At 39.0% G+C, this 17,816-nt stretch overlaps 1 pseudogene; it reads left to right on the forward strand.

Annotated features, from left to right (window-relative positions):
* LOC124025066 overlaps positions 1-17,816 on the forward strand; it is a 55,506-nt pseudogene that overhangs the window by 27,622 nt on the left and 10,068 nt on the right.

The following is a 17,816-nucleotide window of genomic DNA, read 5'->3' on the forward strand; positions in this document are numbered from 1 at the left end:
TCTGAGGGGTGGGCCAGTCCTCTTCTGGCTGTACTGGGTAGAGAGGAACCAGGCTCTGAGGGGTGGGCCAGTCCTCTTCTGGCTGTACTGGGTAGAGAGGAACCAGGCTCTGAGGGGTGGGCCAGTCCTCTTCTGGCTGTACTGGGTAGAGAGGAACCAGGCTCTGAGGGGTGGGCCAGTCCTCTTCTGGCTGTACTGGGTAGAGAGGAACCAGGCTCTGAGGGGTGGGCCAGTCCTCTTCTGGCTGTACTGGGTAGAGAGGAACCAGGCTCTGAGGGGTGGCCAGTCCTCTTCTGGCTGTACTGGGTAGAGGAACCAGGCTCTGAGAAAGTCCCAAACTGGCTGAAGTGGGCCACTGGTGGCTAGAGGAACCAGACTCTGAGGGGTGGCCAGTCCTCTTCTGGCTCAGCTGGGTAGAGAGGAACCAGGCTCTGAGGGGTGGGCCAGTCCTCTTCTGGATGTACTGGGTAGAGAGGAACCAGGCTCTGAGAGGTGGGCCAGTCCTCTTCTGGCTGTGCTGGGTAGAGAGGAACCAGGCTCTGAGAGGTGGGCCAGTCCTCTTCTGGCTGTACTGGGTAGAGAGGAACCAGACTCTGAGGGGTGGGCCAGTCCTCTTCTGGCTGTACTGGGTAGAGAGGAACCAGGCTCTGAGAGGTGGGCCAGTCCTCTTCTGGCTGTACTGGGTAGAGAGGAACCAGGGTCTGAGGGGTGGCCAGTCCTCTTCTGGCTGTACTGTGTAGAGAGGAACCAGACTCTGAGGGGTGGGCCAGTCCTCTTCTGGCTGTGCTGGGTAGAGATTAGAAACCTAGAGAGGAACCAGATCACCCCGGGGTTCCACTCCTATCAGCTAAAAACAAGAAGCAGCTGCTCCAGTGGGCACCGCCATCACCAACACTGGACAATTGAGGAGTGGAAAAACATGGCCTGGATCATGACAGATGCTTTCAGTTTACTAGAGTGTCCTGGTCCGTCCCCAAGACCTCTACCCAATAGAGCAACGATGGGATGAGATGGAACGGGCTGTTCGCAGCATGAATGTACCACCGCCCAATCTGCAGCAACTGTGTGATGGCTGTAGAACGTTTCAGACACCTTGTAGAATCCATTCCCCCGAATAATTCAGGCTGTTCTGGAGGCAAAATGAGTCCGACCAGGTACTAGATTTTTGTACCTAAATAAACTGGCCACTGAGTGTATATTGTCTATCTATATTCAATCATCAATATTATATGTAAGATATATTGATATCTATCTTGTTGTCTCTCCCTCCATAGGAGATGTGTACAGTGGCGGAGCCCAATGAAGAGTTCACCTCCCGACACAGTCTGGAGTGGAAGTTCTTATTCCTAGACCACAGGTAACACAGTCTCTAGTAGTTCTTATTCCTAGACCACAGGTAACACAGTCTCTAGTAGTTCTTATTCCTAGACCACAGGTAACACAGTCTCTAGTAGTTCTTATTCCTAGACCACAGGTAACACAGTCTCTAGTAGTTCTTATTCCTAGACCACAGGTAACACAGTCTCTAGTAGTTCTTATTCCTAGACCACAGGTAACACAGTCTCTAGTAGTAGTTCTTATTCCTAGACCACAGGTAACACAGTCTCTAGTAGTTCTTATTCCTAGACCACAGGTAACACAGTCTCTAGTAGTTCTTATTCCTAGACCACAGGTAACACAGTCTCTAGTAGTTCTTATTCCTAGACCACAGGTAACACAGTCTCTAGTAGTAGTTCTTATTCCTAGACCACAGGTAACAGTCTCTAGTAGTGCTTATTCCTAGACCACAAGTAACAGTCTCTAGTAGTGCTTATTCCTAGACCACAGGTAACACAGTCTCTAGTAGTTCTTATTCCTAGACCACAGGTAACACAGTCTCTAGTAGTTCTTATTCCTAGACCACAGGTAACACAGTCTCTAGTAGTTCTTATTCCTAGACCACAGGTAACACAGTCTCTAGTAGTTCTTATTCCTAGACCACAGGTAACACAGTCTCTAGTAGTTCTTATTCCTAGACCACAGGTAACACAGTCTCTAGTAGTTCTTATTCCTAGACCACAGGTAACACAGTCTCTAGTAGTTCTTATTCCTAGACCACAGGTAACACAGTCTCTAGTAGTTCTTATTCCTAGACCACAGGTAACACAGTCTCTAGTAGTTCTTATTCCTAGACCACAGGTAACACAGTCTCTAGTAGTTCTTATTCCTAGACCACAGGTAACACAGTCTCTAGTAGTTCTTATTCCTAGACCACAGGTAACACAGTCTCTAGTAGTTCTTATTCCTAGACCACAGGTAACACAGTCTCTAGTAGTTCTTATTCCTAGACCACAGGTAACACAGTCTCTAGTAGTTCCTATTCCTAGACCACAGGTAACACAGTCTCTAGTAGTTCTTATTCACAGGTAATTCATTTTGTATAAGTAGATGGTTTCACCATCAAAGTGAACCAGTCATTGTCCTCAGTTGACCTGACATACACACACACACACACACACACACACACACACACACACACACACACACACACACACACACACACACACACACACACACACACACACACACACACACACACACACACACACACACACACACACACACACACACACACACACACACACACACACACACACACACAGTCTTGTATAGCTAAGCTTGTGGGGACACACAATTCAGTCCCATTCAAAATGCTATTTTCCCTAACCCCGTACTCTTACCTTAACCCAAAATCCTAACCTTAATACTAACCCTAGCTCCTAACCCTAAAATTAACCCTAGCTCCTAACCCTAGCTCCTAGCCCTAGCTCCTAACCCTAGCTCCTAACCCTAAACCTAAACCTAACCCTAGCTCCTAACCCTAGCTCCTAACCCTAAACCTAACCCGAGCTCCTAACCCTAGCTCTTAACCCTAGCTCTTAACCCTAGCTCTTACCCAAGCTCCTAACCCTAAAACTAACCCTAGCTCCTAACCCTAAAACTAACCCTAGCTCCTAACCCTAAAACTAACCCTAGCTCCTAACCCTAAAACGAACCCTAGCTCCTAACCCTAAAACTAACCCAAGCTCCTAACCCTAAAACTAACCCTAGCTCCTAACCCTAAAACTAAACCTAGCTCCTAACCCTAAAACTAACCCTAGCTCTAACCCTAGCTCCTAACCCTAGCTCCTAACCATAAAACTAACCCTAGCTCCTAACCCTAGCTCCTAACCCTAAAACGAACCCTAGCTCCTAACCCTAGCTCCTAACCCTAAAACTAACCCTAGCTCCTAACCCTAAAACTAACCCTAGCTCCTAACCCTAGCTCCTAACCCTAAAACTAACCCTAGCTCCTAACCCTAAAATGAACCTTAGCTCCTAACCCTAGCTCCTAACCCTAGCTCCTAACACTAAAACTAACCCTAGCTCCTAACACTAAAACTAACCCTAGCTCCTATCCCTAAATCTAACCCTAGCTCCTAACCCTAGCTCCTAACCCTAGTTCCTAACCCTAGTTCCTAACCCTAGTTCCTAACCCTAGCTCCTAACCCTAGCTCCGAACACTAGCTCCGAACACTAGCTCCGAACCCTAGCTCCTAACCCTAGCTCCTAACCCTAGCTCCTAACCCTAAAACTAACCCTAGCTCCTAACCATAAAACTAACCCTAGATCCTAACCCTAGCTCCTAACCCTAGCTCCTAACCCTAGCTCCTAACCATAAAACTAACCCTAGCTCCTAACCCTAGCTCCTAACCCTAGCTCCTAACCCTAGCTCCTAACCATAAAACTAACCCTAGCTCCTAACCCTAGCTCCTAACCCTAGCTCCTAACCCTAGCTCCTAACCCTAGCTCCTAACCCTAGCTCCTAACCCTAGCTCATAACCCTAGCTCCTAACCCTAGCTCCTAACCATAAAACTAACCCTAGCTCCTAACCCTAGCTCCTAACCCTAGCTCCTACCCCTAGCTCCTAACCCTAAAACTAACCCTAGCTCCTAACCCTAGCTCCTAACCCTAGCTCCTAACCCTAGCTCATAACCCTAGCTCATAACCCTAGCTCATAACCCTAGCTCATAACCCTAGCTCCTAACCATAAAACTAACCCTAGCTCCTAACCCTAGCTCCTAACCCTAGCTCCTAACCCTAGCTCCTAACCCTAGCTCATAACCCTAGCTCCTAACCCTAGCTCCTAACCATAAAACTAACCCTAGCTCCTAACCCTAGCTCCTAACCATAAAACTAACCCTAGCTCCTAACCCTAGCTCCTAACCCTAGCTCCTAACCATAAAACTAACCCTAGCTCCTAACCCTAGCTCCTAACCCTAGCTCCTAACCCTAGCTCCTAACCCTAGCTCATAACCCTAGCTCATAACCCTAGCTCATAACCCTAGCTCCTAACCCTAGCTCCTAACCCTAGCTCCTAACCATAAAACTAACCCTAGCTCCTAACCCTAGCTCCTAACCCTAGCTCCTAACCCTAGCTCTTAACCCTAGCTCCTAACCCTAGCTCATAACCCTAGCTCATAACCCTAGCTCCTAACCCTAGCTCCTAACCCTAGCTCATAACCCTAGCTCCTAACCCTAGCTCCTAACCATAAAACTAACCCTAGCTCCTAACCCTAGCTCCTAACCCTAGCTCCTAACCCTAGCTCCTAACCCTAGCTCCTAACCATAAAACTAACCCTAGCTCCTAACCCTAGCTCCTAACCCTAGCTCCTAACCCTAGCTCCTAACCCTAGCTCATAACCCTAGCTCATAACCCTAGCTCATAACCCTAGCTCCTAACCCTAGCTCCTAACCATAAAACTAACCCTAGCTCCTAACCCTAGCTCCTAACCCTAGCTCCTAACCCTAGCTCCTAACCCTAGCTCATAACCCTAGCTCCTAACCCTAGCTCCTAACCATAAAACGAACCCTAGCTCCTAACCCTAGCTCCTAACCCTGGGCTCCTACCCCTAGCTCATAACCCTAGCTCCTAACCATAAAACTAACCCTAGCTCCTAACCCTAGCTCCTAACCCTAGCTCCTAACCCTAGCTCATAACCCTAGCTGCTAACCCTAGCTCCTAACCATAAAACTAACCCTAGCTCCTAACCCTAGCTCCTAATCCTAGCTCCTAACCCTAGCTCCTAACCCTAGCTCCTGACATAATTCTAACACTAATTCTAACTTTAACTCTAAACCCTAGAGTTAAAAATAGCATTTTACCCTGTGGGACTAACAAAATGTCCCCAGTTGGTCAAATCTTTGTTCCTTTACTGTTGTTGTGGGGACTTATCAGTTACACACACACACACACACACACACACACACACACACACACACACACACACACACACACACACACACACACACACACACACACACACACACACACACACACACACACACACACACACACACACACACACACACTCACACACACCCACACACACACACTCTGGTATTATTGTTAATGCAGGCTGGGTAACTGATGATTTCATTTCCTTCCTCCAGGGCTCCACCAATCATAGGCTACCTTCCATTTGAGGTTCTGGGGACGTCTAGTGACTACTATCATGTAGACGACCTGGGAACACTGGCCAAGTGTCACGAACACTGTGAGTTACACACGCACGCACACGATACGCACTCACACACACACACACACACACACACACACACACACACACACACACACACACACACACACACACACATCACACACGCACACACACACGCACACGCACGTCACACACACACGCACGCGCACACACACTCTGACCGCCCCTCTCTCTCTCTGTCTAGTGATGCAGTATGGCAAAGGGAAGTCGTGTTACTACAGGTTCCTGACCAAAGGTCAACAGTGGATCTGGCTCCAGACTCGTCACTACATCACCTATCACCAGTGGAACTCCAGGCCTGAGTTCATCGTCTGCACGCACACCGTGGTCAGGTAGGGAGGACATGTTAATGGAAAGGCGGGACCTCATCTCACTGTCCAATCAGATCTGTTTATCTTCTAATGGGCAGGCGGGACCTCATCTCACTGTCCAATCAGATCTGTTTATCTTCTAATGGGCAGGCGGGACCTCATCTCGCTGTCCAATCAGATCTGTTTATCTTCTAATGGGCAGGCAGGACCTCATCTCACTGTCCAATCAGAAAAGATCTGTTTAACTTCTTATGGGCAGGCGGGACCTCATCTCACTGTCCAATCAGAAAAGATCTGTTTAACTTCTTATGGGCAGGCGGGACCTCATCTCACTGTCCAATCAGAAAAGATCTGTTTAACTTCTTATGGGCAGGCGGGACCTCATCTCAATGTCCAATCAGAAAAGATCTGTTTAACTTCTAATGGGCAGGCGGGACCTCATCTCACTGTCCAATCAGAAAAGATCTGTTTAACTTCTAATGGGCAGGCGGGACCTCATCTCAATGTCCAATCAGAAAAGATCTGTTTAACTTCTGATGGGCAGGCAGGACCTCATCTCACTGTCCAATCAGAAAAGATCTGTTTAACTTCTTATGGGCAGCAGGCGGGACGGTAATCTCACTGTCCAATCAGAAAAGATCTGTTTAAGCCAATGGACCAACAGGCACACCTCATCTCACTGTCCAATCAGAAAACATCTGTTTAACTTCTAATGGACGGTAAACGTCCCACCTGGACAACATCCGGTGAAATTGCAGAGCGCCGTAATTCAAACTACAGAATTATAAATATTTAACTTTCAGAAAATCACATCAAAATAAAGCTTAACCTTCTTGTTAGTCCAGCCGCTGTGTCAGATTTCAAAAAGGCTTTACGGCGAAAGCACACCATGCGATTATCTGAGGACAGCGCCCCGCTTACAAAACCATGAAAAACATGTTTCAACCAGGCAGGTGCGACACGAAAGTCAGAAATAGCGACATAAAAAATGCCTTTCCTTTGATGATCTTCTTCTGTTGGCACTCCAAAAGGTCCCAGTTACATCACAAATGGTCCTTTTATTCGATAAAGTCCTTCTTTATATCCATAAAAACTCAGTTTAGCTGGTGGGCTTCAGTTAATAATCCACCCAGTTTCCCTCCATCAAAATGCATACAAAATGCATCCCAAATGTTACCAATAAACTTATCAAAACAAGTCAAACAACGTTTATAATCAAACCTCAGGTAACCTAATATGTAAATAAACAATAAAATTTAAGATGGAGAATCGTTATTGTGTTTACCCGGAAAAACAAACAAAGAACGTGCTCTCTTCCGCTTGGAAACACTACAGCCAAAATGGGAGCCACCTAGAAAAACTACAACTTCTGAATCATTTTTCCAAAAACCAGCCTGAATCTCTTTCTAAAGACTGTTGACATCTAGTGGAAGCCCTAGGAACTGCACTCTGGGAGGACTTCGGCCTTATAATAAAAGTGACAGCCATTGAAAATAGTGGTAGGCTGACATTAGTAGTAGGCTGAATTAGTGGTAGACTGACATTAGTAGTAGGCTGAATTAGTGGTAGGCTGACATTAGTAGTAGGCTGAATTAGTGGTCGGCTGAATTAGTGGTAGGCTGACATTAGTGGTAGGCTGACATTAGTGGTAGGCTGAATTAGTGGTAGGCTGAATTAGTGGTAGGCTGACATTAGTAGTAGGCTGAATTAGTGGTAGGCTGACATTAGTAGTAGGCTGAATTAGTGGTAGGCTGACATTAGTAGTAGGCTGAATTAGTGGTAGGCTGACATTAGTGGTAGGCTGACATTAGTGGTAGGCTGACATTAGTGGTAGGCTGAATTAGTGGTAGGCTGAATTAGTGGTAGGCTGAATTAGTGGTAGGCTGAATTAGTGGTAGGCTGACATTAGTGGTAGGATGAATTAGTGGTAGGCTGACATTAGTAGTAGGCTGACATTAGTAGTAGGCTGAATTAGTGGTAGGATGACATTAGTGGTAGGATGACATTAGTGGTAGGCTGAATTAGTGGTAGGCTGAATTAGTGGTAGGCTGACATTAGCAGTAGGCTGACATTAGTGGTCGGTTGAATTAGTGGTACGCTGACATTATTTGAACAGCTTTAGAAACTTTAGAGTGTTTTGTATCCAAATCTACCAATTATATGCATATCCTAGCTTCTGGGCCTGAGTAACAGGCAGTTTACTTTGGGCACGCTTTTCACCCGGACGTGAAGACACTGCCCCCTACCCAAGAGAGGTTAAACAACGACCGACAGATTGACACAACTCATCTCACTGTCCAATCAGAAAAGATGATTAGTCATGTCACTGTCCAGCGTCCAATGAGATATTCTGTCTGTCTGTTCACCCGGACGTGAAGACACTGCCCCCTACCCATGAGAGGTTAAAACCTATTTGTTTAAATTTGCATATAGTTCTCCACACACACCGTCGTCAGGTAAGATTGGACTACACGGTTGATAATCTATATACTTCTAAAAATCTGACTATCATTTATTGTAAATTCTTTAAGGCATAACATATTTTATTTCAAATGAACAACAGAATAAATCCTTCCAATTTGTATGAAGGACTATCAATGGAAAAATAATTATATTGTGAGGGACGGTTTTGTTCTGTCTCTCTGTGTAGCTATGGAGAGGTGACTTGTTCTGTTCTCTGTGTAGCTATGGAGAGGTGACTTGTTCTGTTCTCTGTGTAGCTATGGAGAGGTGACTTGTTCTGTTCTCTGTGTAGCTATGGAGAGGTGACTTGTTCTGTTCTCTGTGTAGCTATGGAGAGGTGACTTGTTCTGTCTCTCTGTGTAGCTATGGAGAGGTGACTTGTTCTGTTCTCTGTGTAGCTATGGAGAGGTGACTTGTTCTGTTCTCTGTGTAGCTATGGAGAGGTGACTTGTTCTGTTCTCTGTGTAGCTATGGAGAGGTGACTTGTTCTGTTCTCTGTGTAGCTACGCGGAGGTGAGGGCAGAGCAGCGTGAGCTGGGTATCATTGAAGAGCCCCCCCTGAGGTAACTGTGGACAAGGTGAGATGCATCACCATATTGATGTTATTTTCCTCTTTCATATTAATGCAACTATGACTGTCTAAGTGATATCTGTTATTAATATAACTATGACTGTCTAAGGATATCTGTTATTAATATAACTATGACTGTCTGTGATATCTGTTATTAATATAACTATGACTGTCTAAGTGATATCTGTTATTAATATAACTATGACTGTCTAAGTGATATCTGTTATTAATATAACTATGACTGTCTAAGTGATATCTGTTATTAATATAACTATGACTGTCTAAGTGATATCTGTTATTAATATAACTATGACTGTCTAAGTGATATCTGTTATTAATATAACTATGAGAGGTGATATCTGTTATTAATATAACTATGACTGTCTAAGTGATATCTGTTATTAATATAACTATGACTGTCTAAGTGATATCTGTTATTAATGTAACTATGACTGTCTAAGTGATATCTGTTATTAATATAACTATGACTGTCTAAGTGATATCTGTTATTAATATAACTATGACTGTCTAAGTGATATCTGTTATTAATATAACTATGACTGTCTAAGTGGTATCTGTTATTAATATAACTATGACTGTCTAAGTGATATCTGTTATTAATGTAACTATGACTGTCTGTGATATCTGTTATTAATGTAACTATGACTGTCTAAGTGATATCTGTTATTAATATAACTATGACTGTCTAAGTGATATCTGTTATTAATATAACTATGACTGTCTAAGTGATATCTGTTATTAATATAACTATGACTGTCTAAGTGGTATCTGTTATTAATATAACTATGACTGTCTAAGTGGTATCTGTTATTAATATAACTATGACTGTCTAAGTGATATCTGTTATTAATGTAACTATGACTGTCTAAGTGATATCTGTTATTAATGTAACTATGACTGTCTAAGTGATATCTGTTATTAATATAACTATGACTGTCTAAGTGATATCTGTTATTAATATAACTATGACTGTCTAAGTGATATCTGTTATTAATATAACTATGACTGTCTAAGTGATATCTGTTATTAATATAACTATGACTGTCTAAGTGGTATCTGTTATTAATGTAACTATGACTGTCTAAGTGATATCTGTTATTAATGTAACTATGACTGTCTAAGTGATATCTGTTATTAATGTAACTATGACTGTCTAAGTGATATCTGTTATTAATATAACTATGACTGTCTAAGTGATATCTGTTATTAATATAACTATGACTGTCTAAGTGATATCTGTTATTAATATAACTATGACTGTCTAACTGATATCTGTTATTAATATAACTATGACTGTCTAACTGATATCTGTTATTACTATAACTATGACTGTCTAACTGATATCTGTTATTAATGTAACTATGACTGTCTAAGTTATATCTGTTATTAATATAACTATGACTGTCTTAAGTGATATCTGTTATTAATGTAACTGACTGTCTAAGTGATATCTGTTATTAATATAACTATGACTGTCTAAGTGATATCTGTTATTAATATAACTATGACTGTCTAAGTGATATCTGTTATTAATATAACTATGACTGTCTAAGTGATATCTGTTATTAATGTAACTATGACTGTCTAAGTGATATCTGTTATTAATATAACTATGACTGTCTAAGTGATATCTGTTATTAATATAACTATGACTGTCTAAGTGATATCTGTTATTAATATAACTATGACTGTCTAAGTGATATCTGTTATTAATATAACTATGACTGTCTAAGTGATAGATATCTGTTATTAATGTAACTATGACTGTCTAAGTGATATCTGTTATTAATGTAACTATGACTGTCTAAGTGATATCTGTTATTAATGTAACTATGACTGTCTAAGTGATATCTGTTATTAATATAACTGATGACTGGTAGATATCTATCTGTTATTAATGTAACTATGACTGTCTAAGTGGTAGATATCTCTTATTAATATAACTATGACTGTCTAAGTGATATCTGTTATTAATGCAGCTATGACTGTCTAAGTGATAGATATATGTTATTAATGTAACTATGACTGTCTAAGTGATATCTGTTATTAATGTAACTATGACTGTCTAAGTGATATCTGTTATTAATGTAACTATGACTGTCTAAGTGATATCTGTTATTAATATAACTATGACTGTCTAAGTGATATCTGTTATTAATGTAACTATGACTGTCTAAGTGATATCTGTTATTAATGTAACTATGACTGTCTAAGTGATATCTGTTATTAATGTAACTGACTGTCTATGATATCTGTTATTAATATAACTATGACTGTCTAAGTGATATCTGTTATTAATATAACTATGACTGTCTAAGTGATATCTGTTATTAATGTAACTATGACTGTCTAAGTGATATCTGTTATTAATGTAACTATGACTGTCTAAGTGATATCTGTTATTAATATAACTATGACTGTCTAAGTGATATCTGTTATTAATATAACTATGACTGTCTAAGTGATATCTGTTATTAATGTAACTATGACTGTCTAAGTGATATCTGTTATTAATATAACTATGACTGTCTAAGTGATATCTGTTATTAATATAACTATGACTGTCTAAGTGATATCTGTTATTAATATAACTATGACTGTCTAAGTGGTATCTGTTATTAATATAACTATGACTGTCTAAGTGATATCTGTTATTAATGTAACTATGACTGTCTAAGTGATATCTGTTATTAATATAACTATGACTGTAAGTGATATCTGTTATTAATATAACTATGACTGTCTAAGTGATATCTGTTATTAATATAACTATGACTGTCTAAGTGTATCTGTTATTAATATAACTATGACTGTCTAAGTGATATCTGTTATTAATGTAACTATGACTGTCTAAGTGATATTATTAATAATAACTCTAAGTGACTGTTATTAATATAACTAGACTGTCTAAGTGATATCTGTTATTAATATAACTATGACTGTCTAAGTGATATCTGTTATTAATATAACTATGACTGTCTAAGTGGTAGTTATTAATATAACTATCTGTTATTAATATAACTATGACTGTCTAAGTGGTTATTAAGTAATATCTAAGTGATATCTGTTATTAATGTAACTATGACTGTCTAAGTGATATCTGTTATTAATATAACTATGACTGTCTAAGTGATATCTGTTATTAATATAACTATGACTGTCTAAGTGATATCTGTTATTAATATAACTATGACTGTCTAAGTGATATCTGTTATTAATATAACTATGACTGTCTAAGTGGTATCTGTTATTAATGTAACTATGACTGTCTAAGTGATATCTGTTATTAATGTAACTATGACTGTCTAAGTGATATCTGTTATTAATGTAACTATGACTGTCTAAGTGATATCTGTTATTAATATAACTATGACTGTCTAAGTGATATCTGTTATTAATATAACTATGACTGTCTAAGTGATATCTGTTATTAATATAACTATGACTGTCTAACTGATATCTGTTATTAATATAACTATGACTGTCTAACTGATATCTGTTATTACTATAACTATGACTGTCTAACTGATATCTGTTATTAATGTAACTATGACTGTCTAAGTTATATCTGTTATTAATATAACTATGACTGTCTTAAGTGATATCTGTTATTAATGTAACTGACTGTCTAAGTGATATCTGTTATTAATATAACTATGACTGTCTAAGTGATATCTGTTATTAATATAACTATGACTGTCTAAGTGATATCTGTTATTAATATAACTATGACTGTCTAAGTGATATCTGTTATTAATGTAACTGACTGTCTAAGTGATATCTGTTATTAATATAACTATGACTGTCTAAGTGATATCTGTTATTAATATAACTATGACTGTCTAAGTGATATCTGTTATTAATATAACTATGACTGTCTAAGTGATATCTGTTATTAATATAACTATGACTGTCTAAGTGATAGATATCTGTTATTAATGCAACTATGACTGTCCAGTTGATATCTGTTATTAATGTAACTATGACTGTCTAAGTGATATCTGTTATTAATGTAACTATGACTGTCTAAGATATCTGTTATTAATATAACTGACATGGTAGATATCTATCTGTTATTAATGTAACTATGACTGTCTAAGTGGTAGATATCTCTGGTATTAATATAACTATGGCTGTCTAAGTGATATCTGTTATTAATGCAGCTATGACTGTCTAAGTGATATCTGTTATTAATGTAACTATGACTGTCTAAGTGATATCTGTTATTAATGCAGCTATGACTGTCTAAGTGATATCTGTTATTAATGTAACTATGACTGTCTAAGTGATATCTGTTATTAATATAACTATGACTGTCTAAGTGATATCTGTTATTAATGTAACTATGACTGTCTAAGTGATATCTGTTATTAATGTAACTATGACTGTCTAAGTGATATCTGTTATTAATGTAACTGACTGTCTAAGTGATATCTGTTATTAATATAACTATGACTGTCTAAGTGATATCTGTTATTAATATAACTATGACTGTCTAAGTGATATCTGTTATTAATGTAACTATGACTGTCTAAGTGATATCTGTTATTAATGTAACTGACTGTCTAAGTGATATCTGTTATTAATATAACTATGACTGTCTAAGTGATATCTGTTATTAATATAACTATGACTGTCTAAGTGATATCTGTTATTAATGTAGCTGACTGTCTAAGTGATATCTGTTATTAATATAACTATGACTGTCTAAGTGATATCTGTTATTAATGTAACTATGACTGTCTAAGTGATATCTGTTATTAATGTAACTATGACTGTCTAAGTGATATCTGTTATTAATATAACTATGACTGTCTAAGTGATATCTGTTATTAATATAACTATGACTGTCTAACTGATATCTGTTATTAATGTAACTATGACTGTCTAAGTGATATCTGTTATTAATATAACTATGACTGTCTAAGTGATATCTGTTATTAATATAACTATGACTGTCTAAGTGATATCTGTTATTAATGTAACTATGACTGTCTAAGTGATATCTGTTATTAATATAACTATGACTGTCTAAGTGGTAGATATCTATCTGTTATTAATGTAACTATGACTGTCTAAGTGATATCTGTTATTAATGTAACTGACTGTCTAAGTGATATCTGTTATTAATATAACTATGACTGTCTAAGTGATATCTGTTATTAATATAACTATGACTGTCTAAGTGATATCTGTTATTAATATAACTATGACTGTCTAAGTGGTATCTATCTGTTATTAATATAACTATGACTGTCTAAGTGATATCTGTTATTAATGTAACTATGACTGTCTAAGTGATATCTGTTATTAATATAACTATGACTGTCTAAGTGATATCTGTTATTAATATAACTATGACTGTCTAAGTGATATCTGTTATTAATATAACTGACTGTCTAAGTGATATCTGTTATTAATATAACTATGACTGTCTAAGTGATATCTGTTATTAATATAACTTTGACTGTCTAAGTGATATCTGTTATTAATGTAACTATGACTGTCTAAGTGATATCTGTTATTAATGTAACTATGACTGTCTAAGTGATATCTGTTATTAATATAACTATGACTGTCTAAGTGATATCTGTTATTAATATAACTATGACTGTCTAAGTGATATCTGTTATTAATATAACTGACTGTCTAAGTGATATCTGTTATTAATATAACTATGACTGTCTAAGTGATATCTGTTATTAATGTAACTATGACTGTCTAAGTGATATCTGTTATTAATATAACTATGACTGTCTAAGTGGTAGATATCTATCTGTTATTAATGTAACTATGACTGTCTAAGTGATATCTGTTATTAATGTAACTGACTGTCTAAGTGATATCTGTTATTAATATAACTATGACTGTCTAAGTGATATCTGTTATTAATATAACTATGACTGTCTAAGTGATATCTGTTATTAATATAACTATGACATTCTAAGTGGTATCTATCTGTTATTAATATAACTATGACTGTCTAAGTGATATCTGTTATTAATGTAACTATGACTGTCTAAGTGATATCTGTTATTAATATAACTATGACTGTCTAAGTGATATCTGTTATTAATATAACTATGACTGTCTAAGATATCTGTTATTAATATAACTGACTGTCTAAGTGATATCTGTTATTAATATAACTATGACTGTCTAAGTGATATCTGTTATTAATATAACTTTGACTGTCTAAGTGATATCTGTTATTAATATAACTATGACTGTCTAAGATATCTGTTATTAATATAACTATGACTGTAAGTGATATCTGTTATTAATATAACTGACTGTCTAAGTGATATCTGTTATTAATATAACTATGACTGTCTAAGTGATATCTGTTATTAATATAACTTTGACTGTCTAAGTGATATCTGTTATTAATGTAACTATGACTGTCTAAGTGATATCTGATATTAATATAACTATGACTGTCTAAGTGATATCTGTTATTAATATAAGTGGTAGATATCTATCTGTTATTAATGTAACTATGACTGTCTAAGTGGTAGATATCTCTCTGGTATTAATATAACTATGGCTGTCTAAGTGATATCTATCTGTTATTAATATAACTATGACTGTCTAAGTAGATATCTATCTGTTATTAATATAACTCTATCTATGTGGTATCTGTCTGTTATTAATGTAACTATGACTGTCTAAGTGATAGATATCTATCTGGTATTAATATAACTATGGCTGTCTAAGTGATATCTATCTGTTATTAATGTAACTATGACTGTCTAAGTGGTAGATATCTATCTGTTATTAATATAACTGTGTCTATGTGGTATCTGTCTGTTATTAATGTAACTATGACTGTCTAAGTGATATCTATTTGTTATTAATGTAACTATGACTGTCTAAGTGGTAGATGTCTATCTACCTCCATTGTGATTAGTTCCTTCTCCTCTCTCCTCCCTCAAGCAGAGTCAAGACAGTGGATCTGAGTCTCAGCTCAACACAGTTTCCAGCCTAAAAGAGGCCCTGGAACGCTTTGACCGTAGCCACACCCCTCCTCCACCTCTCTGTCCTCACACAAGACCTCCTCACAGCTCTCAGACAACACCTGTACCTGTAAGAGAACACACAACACACACACACACACACACACACACACACACACACACACACACACACACACACACACACACACACACACACACACACACACACACACACACACACACACACACACACACACCTCAGACCACTCACACATCGGTATCTCTGACTATAATAGGATCTCTCGTCTCCATAGCAACAGCCTCCAAGCTCCACATGGATATGGCCACGCCCCTCATCAGTCACATGTCATCTCGATGGTGGAGGCAACATCACAGAACGCTCCTCCATCAGCAGCCAGGTAAGCCCTGATTGGACAGAATGCGACTGGACAGAAAGTGATTGGTCAGAACCCCCAAAAATAAGCAAGTTTGTTTTGATTGGGTGAATCCAACAGGTGCTATTAAAATACAAAATGAATTGAATTTGTTGTGGAGGAGCAGGACATGACCAGGTCCAATTCAACCTGAGACAATCTAAATTGAATCGACTCTGAATCAACTGCAACTGAATCAAACTCACACGGTATCTGTTGTCTGTGTCGGTTGTGCGCGTGTGTAGTCTATGAGTTCTCAGACCACGGGACACAGTGTGGCTCCTGTCCATCCTTGATGAACAACACCAACAACAAGAGGTGAGAAAGCCTGTCTATCCACCCTATTCACCTGGTACCCATCTATCCAAGGTTACAGCCCTATACAGTGCACTACTTTTGACTTAGCCCTATGGAGCCTGGTGAAAAGTAGTGTACTAAATAGTGAATAGGGTGCTTATTCGGGACACCGCTTAAGTGTGACGATCCTACAGCCATTCAGTACTAGTATGTCAGACAGCAGAACCTCCCTACAATCATTCAGACAGCAGAACCTCCCTCCAGCCATTCAGACAGCAGAACCTCCCTCCAGCCATTCAGACAGCAGAACCTCCCTACAGCCATTCAGTACTAGTATGTTAGACAGCAGAACCTCCCTCCAGTCATTCAGAAAGCAGAACCTCCCTCCAGCCATTCAGTACTAGTATGTTAGACAGCAGAACCTCCCTACAGTCATTCAGTACTAGTATGTTAGACAGCAGAACCTCCCTACAGTCATTCAGTACTAGTATGTTAGACAGCAGAACCTCCCTACAGTCATTCAGTACTAGTATGTTAGACAGCAGAACCTCCCTACAGTCATTCAGTACTAGTATGTTAGACAGCAGAACCTCCCTACAGTCATTCAGTACTAGTATGTTAGACAGCAGAACCTCCCTACAGTCATTCAGTACTAGTATGTTAGACAGCAGAACCTCCCTACAGTCATTCAGTACTAGTATGTCAGACAGCAGAACCTCCCTCCAGCCATTCAGACAGCAGATGGCAGAACCTCCCTCCAACCATTCAGACAGCAGACAGCAGAACCTCCCTCCAGCCATTCAGACAGCAGACAGAAGAACCTATTGTAGCCTGACGCTGCTTGCTGGTCATATAACATGGTGGGAACAATCTTTCTCCCTCTGTTTCCCTCTCTCTCTTCCCCCGTTACTCCCCCCCTCCAACCCCAAGCCGGTGCTAGAGTTCTCAGCCCAGGTGAATGCTATGCAGCACCTAAAGGACCAGCTGGAGCAGAGGACCAGAATGATACAGGCCAACATCCAGAGACAGCAGGATGAACTCAGAGCCATACAGGACCAACTACACAGAGTACAGCCCCCAGCCATACAGGACCAACTACACAGAGTACAGCCCCCAGCCATACAGGTAGGAGGTATATAGACCCCATACAGGACCAACTACACAGAGTACAGCCCCCAGCTGT

Source organism: Oncorhynchus gorbuscha, unplaced genomic scaffold (genome assembly GCF_021184085.1).
Source record: "Oncorhynchus gorbuscha isolate QuinsamMale2020 ecotype Even-year unplaced genomic scaffold, OgorEven_v1.0 Un_scaffold_2156, whole genome shotgun sequence".
In the NCBI taxonomy this organism is placed as follows: domain Eukaryota; kingdom Metazoa; phylum Chordata; class Actinopteri; order Salmoniformes; family Salmonidae; genus Oncorhynchus; species Oncorhynchus gorbuscha.